We start from the raw sequence: 10,510 nt of genomic DNA, 5'->3' as shown, positions 1-10,510 counted from the left end.
AGATGGAGTCTTGCTCTGTCGCCCAGGCTGGAGTGCAGTGGCACAATCTCTGCTCACTGCAACCTCTGCCTCCCGGGTTCAGGTGATTATCCTGCCTCAGCCTCCTGAGTAGCTGGAACTACAGGCTTGGGCCACGATGCCCAGCTAATTTTTGTATTTTTAGTACAGATGGGGTTTCACCATGTTGGCCATGATGGTCTGGATCTCCTGACCTCGTGATCCACCCACCTAGGCCTCCCAAAGTGCTGAGATTACAGGCATGAGCCACCGTGCCTGGCCTATTTTGATTATTTTTTAAGAAAATTTAATTTTATTTCTGATTGTTCTAAAAATTTAAAAATTGGCGTTGTACTTTATGTTTGCTTAATATTTAATTTTTCTAGTCTTTTAAATTAAAATTGGCAAAAGTAGGCCAGGCACGGTTCCTCATGCCTGTAATCCCAGCACTTTGGGAAGCCGAGGTGGGCAGAGGCCAGGAGTTAGAGACCAGCCTGGCAAACATGGTGAAACCCTGTCTGTACTAAAAATATAAAAATTAGCCGGGTGTAGTGGCGCACCTTTAGTCCCAGCTTCTCAGGGGGCTGAGGCATGAGAATCGCCTGAACCCAGGAAGCAGAGGTTGCCATGAGCTATGATCATGCCACCGCACTCCAGCCTGGGTGGCAGAGCAAGACTCCGTCTGAAAAAAAATAAAGAAATGGCAAAAGTATATGTCCACAATAATTCTAAGTTTTAAAAAACTTGTTCTTCACTACAGATATTTTGAAAAACACTATCTAGAATGGACCAGGTAACATTGAAATGATTTGTTCTTTAAAGGTTAGCTAAAATTGGCCAGGAACAGCGGCTCAACGCCTGTAATCCCAGCACTTTGGGAGGCCGAGGTGGGAGGATCACTTGAGCTCAGAAGTTCAAGACCAGCCTGAGGAACATAGTCTCTATTTTTTTTTTTTTTTTTTCTAACCAAAGCATTAAAAAAAAATAAAGGTTAGCTAAACCTTAGCTAAAACCCAACTAGACCTGGTGACTCTCCATTCTCTTCTATGGTTATTGCTCTTTTCAGGTTCTCTACTTTTGAGGTCAATTTTGGTAGTTTATAGTTTGCTAGGAAAGCAATAATTTCTTCTACATATTCAAATTTATTACCCACAATAGTTTCTTAAAATCCTTATCATATATCTGTGCTTTTATCGACTTGCTCATTACTAATTTTTTCCCTCTTTTCCCCTTCTTTCCTTTTTTTTTTCTTCCTACCTCAGTCAGGTTAGCTGACAGTTTGTCTATTTTATTAGTCCTTTCAAAAAAAAAAAAAGCCAAAAAAACACCTGCTTTGGGGGCTGGGTGGGAGGGTTCAGTCCAGGGTAGAGAGCTGCGTTAGTTGAGAGTCGGGAGATGACGCCAGTCTGAGCTGAAGGAAGGGGCGGCCGAGGCGGCTCCGCGGACTCAGCCCCACCAAGGAGAATTCCTAGGGCTGGACCTAGGGTTTTCCGGGCCCCATCTTCCGGCGTCGCCGCCCCGGATGTCATCTTATCCTCCTTTGTCTCCGCCTCCCCCCTCTCCTCCTCCAGCGCTGGGCTCGCGGTGCCTGGTTCCTCTTGGAGCCGCTTCATCCGCCGCAGCCGCCTCCGCCACTCGGTTCATCCTCCTGCACCAGATGGCCAATCGAGTGATGAGGCTGTACACAGTGGCAGTCAGTCTCAGGACCTCAACTGAAAGCACAGCTAGAAGGGTGGCTTTCACAGGGTCGATTAACAAAAAGACTCTAGAGCCATTATCGCACTCCATGGGTCTTTTTGTTGCCGGTGCTTATGGCCTTCGCATCATGTGTCCCCCGTCGATGTGCGCTTTCTGGTATGGGGACAGGACACCTCTGTATGACCTCCCTATTGAGCAAAAGATGTATGGAGAATCAAAAATTGAACACAGTATGACATACATTTGCCTTATACTATTAAAGCCATGGAGAACCATAAGAACGAGCTTACCATCATTTCTATACTGGTTGGAACTTTGAGTGAGTCAAAAGAGGAATATAGGAAACTCTACAATACGTAGCTAGTGCAGCACTATCCAATAGAAAGATAACATGAGCCCAAAAACGTGAGCTATGAGTGTCATTTTAAATGCTCTAGTAGTTACATTAGAAAAAGTTAAACAGGTAAAATAAATCTTGATAGATTTATTATTATTAAGTCTCGCTCTGTCGCCCGGGCTGTTGCGCAGTGTCACGGTCTCACCTCACTGCACCCTCCGCCTCCTGGGTTCAAGCAATTCTCCTGTCTCAGGCTCCGGAGAAGCTGGGACTACAGGTGCGTGCCACCACACCTGACTGATTTTTATATTTTCAGTAGGGCCGGTGTTTCACCATGTTGGTCAGGCTGGTCTCAAACTCCTGACCTCAAGTGATCCACCCACGTCAGCCTCCCAAAGTGCTGGGATTATAGGCTTGAGCCACCGCACCTGGCTAAATCGTAATAGATTTAATCTTACATATCCAAAATAGATCATAATCAATTAATATGAAAAGTGTGAGATATTTTACTTTTTTTTTTTTTTTTGCATTCTAAGTCTTTGAAATCTTGTCTGTGTTTACACTTGCAGCACATTTCCAATCAGATTAGATTCGCTGCATTCCAGGTGCTCAATAGCAACCACCATTTTGGACAGTGCTCTTTCTTCTATTTCTGCCATTGAGATCAAAAGTTCTGGACAGTTACTCTGCTGAATCTCCAGGAAAGACTTAGAAACATATTGACTATCAAGCCAGGCGGGGTGGCTCACGCCTATAATCCCAGCACTTTGGGAGGTTGAGGTGGGTGGATTGCTTGCACTCAGGAGTCTGTAATTGATGCCACACATCTGCAACATTTATAATCAGTCCCGGCTGGGTGCGGTGGCTCACCCCTGTGATTCCGGCACTTTGGGAGGCCGAGGCGGGTGGATCACCCGAGGTCAGGAGTTCAAGACCAGCCTGGCCAACATGATGAAATCCCATCTCTACTAAAAATACAAAATTAGCTGGGTGTGGTGACTGCATGCCTGTAATCCCAGCTACTAGGTAGGCTGAGGCAGAAGAATTGCTTGAACCTGGGAGGCGGAGGTTGCAGTGAGCGGAGATGGCACCACTGCACTCCAGCCTGGGTGACATAGTGAGACTCTGTCTCAAAAAAAATAAAAATAAAAATAAATTAGCCGGGCATGGTGGCGGGTGCCTGTAATCCCAGCTACTTGGGAGGCTGAGGCAGGAGAATCACTTGAACCTGGAAGGTGGAGGTTACTGTGAGCTAAGATAGTGCCATTGCACTCCAGCCTCAGTGACAGAGCAATACACCATCTTAAAAAAAAAAGAAAGAAAAAGAAAAGAAATATATTGACTATCTACAATCTAATCTAGATAAAACATGTAAGAGTACTACAGAACAACTGGACCACATATATTTTAGCAGTTAAAGAAATACAATACTACAATATGTGAAATATATCCCATTGGGTGTCAGTAAATGCTCTCATGGAGCTCCAGAATATTGAGACAACTATGACCTTTTCCTGCTTGAATTATGCCCACTCAGCCCAGTGTAGAAATTGGCGGGAAAGCCCAATAAGTTGGGCAGCTGGAGCACTGAAGCTCTGGATCCTCAGGGATGCCACTGCATGTACCCATATTCTGTCCACAGTCCCAGCCCAGCCCAGCTCTGCCCTTCCCAAAATACTGTTTTTGATCTTGGGGGACACTGAAACCTCAAACTAATAGAATGTTCTCTTGTTTTCTAGTAGGAGTAGTCCTTTTAAAATTTGAATTGATTACAAATTTCTTCCTCGTTTAGGGCAGTGGAAGAAAGGCCAACATGAAAATATGTTGATTTACAGTTCCCAGCATGGCAGGCAGCCCTTTAAATGCTACTTGTTTTTTGCCTAATATATAATTTAATGAATGTCCACTCTTTGAAAATCTGTGCACATGAATTCCACTTGAACAATTTTGCAAATTGCACAGAGACACAAACTGGTGGAAGCATTAATAGGTTGAATTTACTTTTTTATGTTTTATTTATTTATTTTTATTTTTATTTTATTTTATTTTATTTTTTTGAGACAGAGTCTCCCTTTGCCACCCAGGCGGGAGTGCGGTGGCTGTGATGTCCGCTCACTGCAAGCTCCGCTCCCCCCGGGTTCACACCATTCTCCTGACTCAGCCTCCTGAGTAACTGGGACTACAGGTGCCCGCCACCACGCCCGGCTAATTTTTTGTATTTTTAGTAGAGACAGGGTTTCACCGTGTTCGCCAGGATGGTCTCGATCTCCTGACCTAGTGATCCGCCTGCCTCGGCCTCCCAAAGTGCTGGGATTACAGGCATGAGCCACTGTGCCGGCCTGAATTGACTTTTTTATAAAGCCAACTTTTGGGTTTTGGCTTTATGCATTTTTGTTTATTTTTGTGGCAGAAATAGAGAGGCTTACTGAGATCCCACTTCGTGACGGCTCTCACTGTCCAGCTGCAAGGAGTGTGGTTAGTTGTTACTGCCATCAGCTGTTAGTAGCTCCAAGGTCAGACCACCTCAGGTTTTGAGCTGAGATCATCCTCAGGATGCCCATGGCTAATGATGGAACAAAAGGAGGTATTGGGATATAGCCTTTTCTGCTCAATGCAGAACTCATCTGAGGGACAATCTTTGCTCCAGAGCTCCCCAGTGGACTGACAGAGACTTTCTCAAGTCTACATTGCAGTCGTACAACACCCCCTGACCTTTTTTTTTTTCATGGATATTACTTCTCTATAAACCTTTTGTACCCTTAACTCCCTGGTATCTGTTTCCCTGACAACCCAACCTGTGACGAGTTTCTAGTTCATTCATTTGAGCTTTTTCTTTCATTGATTCCCTATTTGTATTTTCTTTTGGATAATTTTGTGGCTTTGCAACTGTGCTTATAGTATACTACTCAGTGTGCATATTTTCCACTTTCAGTAATAAGAGCATTTATAGTGGAGTATTGCAAACCGCTGGATATGAATGCTTCTAGGGCAGTCACGTACTCTCCAATTCTCCATAGGCCCTTCCTCTCCCTATTTTTACATCTAACCACTTCCTACCTCTACATCACCTACATAGGCCCTGGACACATTTGTGATTCCTGATGTAAAGCTACACATTTTCTTCTAAATAGAGCCTTAGATGATCCCATAGGTTTTGTTACAAAGCATTTACCTTTTTGGGTTTTTTTGTTTGTTTGTTTGTTTGTTTGTTTGTTTTTGAGATGGAGTCTCGCTCTGTCGCCCAGGCTGGAGTGCAGTGGCGCGATCTGGGCTCACTGCAAGCTCCGCCTCCCGGGTTCACGCCATTCTCCTGCCTCAGCCTCTCTAGTAGCTGGGACTACAGGCGCCCGCCACCTCGCCTGGCTAGTTTTTTGTATTTTTTAGTAGAGACGGGGTTTCACCGTGTTAGCCAGGATGGTCTCGATCTCCTGACCTCGTGATCCGCCCATCTCGGCCTCCCAAAGTGTTGGGATTACAGGCTTGAGCCACCGCGCCCGGCCCCTTTTTGTTATTTCCTAAAAAATTTATAACTTCTCGGCCGGGTTTGGTGGCTCAAGCCTGTAATCCCAGCACTTTGGGAGGCCGAGATGGGTGGATCACGAGGTCAGGAGATCGAGACCATCCTGGCTAACGTGGTGAAACCCCGTCTCTACTAAAAAATACAAAAAAAGGAAAAACCAGTGGGGCGAGGTGGCGGGTGCCTGTAGTCCCAGCTACTCGGGAGGCTGAGGCAGGAGAATGGCGTAAACCCGGGAGGCGGAGCTTGCAGTGAGCTGAGATTCGGCCACTGCACTCCAGCCTGGGCGACAGAGGGAGACTCCGTCTAAAAAAAAAAAAAATAACACTTCTCTCTTGATTTTCTCTTTTATCTAGGAGTATTTTGAGGGTTTGTGGGTTTTTTCGTTTGTTTGTTTGTTTGTTTGTTTGAGATGGAGTCTCACTCTGTAGCCCAGTCTGGAGTGTAGTGGCATGATCTCAGCTCACTGCAACCTCTGCCTCTTCAAGTGATTCTCCTGCCTCAGCCTCCCAAGTAGTTGGGATTACAGGCACACGCCCCAACGCCCAGCTAATTTTTGTAATTTTTAGGCAGAGACAGTGTTTCACCATGTTGGCCAGGCTGGTCTTGAACTCATGGACTCAAGTGATCCACCTGCCTCAGCCTCCCAAAGCTCTGTTTTTTTTTTGTTTGTTTGTTTGTTTTGTTTTGTTTTGTTTTTTAAGACAGGTTCTAGTTCTGTCACTCTGTCATCCAGGTTGGCGGACAGTGGCATGATCACGGCTCACTGCACCTTTGACCTCCCAGGCTCAAGCAACCCTCCCACATCAGCCTATAAATTAAGTGGGGCCAGGCGGGTGGCTCACACCTGTAATCCGAGCACTTTGGGAGGCCGAGGCGGGCGGATCACGAGGTCAGGAGATCGAGACTATCCTGGCAAATAGGGTGAAACCTCGTCTCTACTAAAAATACAAAAAAGTAGCCAGGTGTGGTGGCGGGTGACTGTAGTCCCAGCTACTCAAGAGGCTGAGGCAGGAGAATGGCGTGAATCCAGGAGGCAGAGCTTGCAGTGAGCCGAGATCGCACCACTGCACTCCAGCCTGGGCGAAAGAGCAAGACTCCGTCTCAAAATAATAATAAATAAATAAATAAATAAGATAAAATTAAATTAAAAAATAAAGTACGTGGGACTACAGGAATGCACCACCATGCCTGGCTACTTTTTTTTTTTGAGATGGGCTCTCACTATGTTGCCCAGGCTTCGATCTTGAACAAAATTTTTGTAGAGACAGGAGTCACGCTGTGTTGACCAGACTGGTATCAAACTCCTGGTCTCAAACAATCCTCCCACCTTGGCTTCCCAAAGCACTGGGAGTACAGGCACGAGCCATTGTACCCAGCCATGATCTAGGGGTATCTAGGGGACTGTTCCTCAGTTTCTAAGTAGTAAAGATATTTTGACCGTCTTCTATTATTTATTTTAAATTTTACTGGATTATAATGAGAAGGTGTAGCCTCTACAAATCACTGCTTCTTTAAATTCATGAAGTTTTCCTCTGTGATGAAGCACACAGTCGATGGACATTAGAACATAATTTACATTAAAAAATTTTTTTCCAAGTTCCCAAGAGCTGGAAAACAAAATAGTTTACATTTTAAAATATGTGTGGAAATATACATATATATGATTATATGTTGAACTTGTTTGTCACATTATTCAATCACCTATTCTCTAGCTTATTTTTCATCTGCTTGATCATTCAAGTTCTGAAGGAGATGTATTATAATCTCCCATTATGGTGGTGGTTTTCTATCAAAATATTCTTGGGTTTCTGAGAGTTTGCTGTAAATATTAAGCTGCTATAATAATTTAGTACATAAAAGTTTGTGATTCATCACTTCAACAAGGATTGAACCATTTATGCCCCCTTTTTGTTTTGTTTAATGCATTTGATCTTGAATTCCACTTTTTTCTAATAAAGTTTGATGGCTTAAGCAACACATTTATAACCTCACAGTTTCTGTAGGTCAGGACTCTAGGCCTGACCTAACTGGGTCTTCTGCTTCAGGTTCTCTCATAAGATTGCCATCAAGGTGTCCATTTAGGGTCTTTCACAGGCTGCAATCAAAGTATCAGCTGGGGCTGCAGTCTTATCTCAAGGCTCACTGTGACAGGATGCACTTCCAAAATAACTCAAATGGTTGCTGGAAGGATTCAGCTTCTTGCTGGCTGTTGGACTAAAGGCCTCAGTTCCTTGCCAGGGGGCCCTCTGCATCAGCGTAATCACTCAGGAAGAACCAGAGACAGAATATGAGCAAGATACAGGATTTTTAGTTAACAGTTCTTTTCTCCCAATTTTCTGCAGATGGTATTCCACTGTTTTGTACCTTTCTGTGTTGTAGATTTTAAAAATACGAAAAAAAACTAGCCAGGCATGGTGGTGCACACCTGTAGTCCCAGCTACTTGGGAGGCTGAGGCAGGAGGATCACCTGAGCCTGGACATGTTGAGGCTGCAGTGACCTGTGATCGCACCACAGCACTCCAGCCTGGGTGACAGAGTGAGACCCTGGAAAAAAAAAAAAGAAAGAGAGGAAACAAAAGACAAGACAAGACTTGGCACAGTGGCTCAAGCCTGTAATCCGAGCACTTTGGGAGGCCGAGGTGGGCAGATCACAAGGTCAGGAGATCGAGACCATCCTGGTTAACATGGTGAAACCCTGTCTCTACTAAAAATACAAAAAAGTAGCCAGGTGTGGTGGCAGGCACCTGTAGTCTCAGCTACTCCGGAGGCTGAGGCAGGAGAATGGCGTGAATGGAGGGGCGGAGTTTGCAGTGAGCTGAGATTGCGCCACTGCACTCCAGCCTGGGAGCAATGAGACTCTGTCAAAAAAAAAAAAAAAAGAAGAAGAAAGAAAGGAAGGAGGGAAGGAAGGAGGGAGGGAAGGAAGGAAGGAGGGAAGGGAGGAAGGAAAGAAAGGAAAGGAAGGGGAAGAAAGTGGTGTTACCAGAGCCCAAAAATCAGGGTTATCCAATGCAAGCCTGTCTGGCAGGATCTGGGGTTATAGAGGAGCTGCAACCAGTACCAGACATATTACCCAAGACAGAGAGGAAGGTCTACAGAAATATCCAAGCTTCTCGTTGTTCCCAGTCTTCAGCCTTTTACCAGTGCCTCCCAGTGGCCAAAGCCAGCTGGAAGCCAGAATGTGTTCTTTCTGTTTGGAAACTTAACAAGGGTTTCTCTTTATACTTGGAATTCAAGGATTTCACAAGGATAAATTTTGATGTGTGTCTTTTTTCATTATCATTCATATGACTCAGTGAACACTTTTAATCTGCAAACCCAAATCTTTCTTCATCTCAGGGAAATTTTCTTCTATTATTTATCTAGTTAGGTTTTCGCTTCCTTATATTCACTTTGTCCTTCTGGACTCCTATCATTTTCGCAACAGATCTCCTGAGTTTCTTAATCCTCAACGATTTCTATTTCTTTACATTTTTGTTCTCTGTTGAAAGCTATTTATTCCGCTTGATCTTCCAGATTACTAATTTGGTTCTCAGTTAAGGATCATCCTCTTTTCCAGTTTGTGCACTAATTTTTTTTAATTCTAAAATCATGTTTTCTAGTTCTAGAATGTCTTTTTATTGTGCTCTAATTGCACATCCTTGAGAGCTTTCATTACTTGTTACACTTTATCATTTGACACACATGTATATAATATACGCCAAGCACTGTTCTAAACATTTTACAAATATTAACTTGTTTAATCATTTACTAATTCTCTCTAACTCTTCCTGTGATTCTGCATCAATAGAAGCCATCTGTCTAGTTGTGTGAGTTAGTCTTCCTCCCTCTGGTTAATAAATGTTCTCAAATGGGTCATTTCTCCTTACCTGCTCATGGTTTTGACTTATTAGCAGTTAGGTCAGATTAGGTCTCCTGAACAGTGGTAAACCAGTGAGTGGTGGAAGACTAAGCAGCTTTTGCTGTTGCATGTGAGAAGTAAACTAGATGAAGAGATATAATGCCTTTGCTGAGACATAGGAAGGAAGCCTCTTTGCCCCAAGCCTCCCTGAGCATACGTGGCAATCTCTTCCAATCATAGGGGCTGAAAGTAATTCAGGCCAGCAAAATCATTTTCCTCAAGTTCCATCATGGTCATGTGAATCGGTCAGGTCCCTTAGGTCTTCAGGAAGGCAGGTGAGCAGGTTGAACCTTCATAGAACAGGCTTCATAGAGCAGAATCAGTCTTTGCTCCAGATTTCTTTTTCTTTTTTTTTTTTTTTTTTAATTCATTGAGGGCTTTCCGGTGTTTCCCGCAAAGCCTGCTAGACAAATTCTAAAAGAGCTGTAACACCCCCCCAGGTTTTAAGAGAGATACCCTGCCCTTACCACTATTCCTTGACTCTCTCCTGGCACTAAGCAGATCAGTCTCAGCCAATTCAGCAGGGGAACTCCAGAGCCAAAATTGTCTATTTGAAGGGTCTCACTGGCCAGGCGTGGTGGCTCATGCCTGTAATCCCAGCACTTTGGGAAGCTGAGGTGGGTGGATCACTTGAGGTCAGGAGTTTGAGACCAGCCTGGCCAACATGGCAAAACCCCATCTCCACCAAAAAAAATACAAAAATTAGCCAGGTGTGGTGGTGCCTGCCTGTAGTTTCAGCTACTCAGGAGGCTGAGATGGGAGGATCACTTGAACCTAGGAGGTAGAGGCTGCAGTGGGCCGAGATCACGCCACTGAACTCCAGCCTGGGTGATAGAGTGAGACCCTGTCACAAAACACAAATTAATTAATTTAATTTAATTTAGAATAAATTTTAAAAATAAAATGAAGTGTCCCACATTGGGCAGAAATGGTCAGATGCTAACATTACTGCCATATGCAGTCGTAGGCTGGATGCTACTCAATTCTGCTCTCCATCCGCACTAGAAAATACTAAAAGAAATATAGCCTTAAATACAGATTTTAGGCTCCATCATGC

The 10,510-nt window shown here is 44.2% G+C and overlaps 1 non-coding gene across 1 annotated transcript; it reads right to left on the bottom strand.

Moving 5' to 3' along the window:
• Positions 1 to 9,825: 9,825 nt before the first annotated feature.
• LOC111532912 lies at positions 9,826 to 9,887 on the bottom strand. Its single transcript, XR_002728692.1, has one exon. It is a non-coding gene; the product is annotated as a U7 small nuclear RNA (small nuclear RNA).
• Between the last annotated feature and the right edge of the window lie 623 nt (positions 9,888 to 10,510).

This window comes from Piliocolobus tephrosceles, chromosome 12 (assembly GCF_002776525.5).
Source record: "Piliocolobus tephrosceles isolate RC106 chromosome 12, ASM277652v3, whole genome shotgun sequence".
Lineage (NCBI taxonomy): Eukaryota > Metazoa > Chordata > Mammalia > Primates > Cercopithecidae > Piliocolobus > Piliocolobus tephrosceles.
This window is presented reverse-complemented; position numbering and strand designations above follow the sequence as displayed.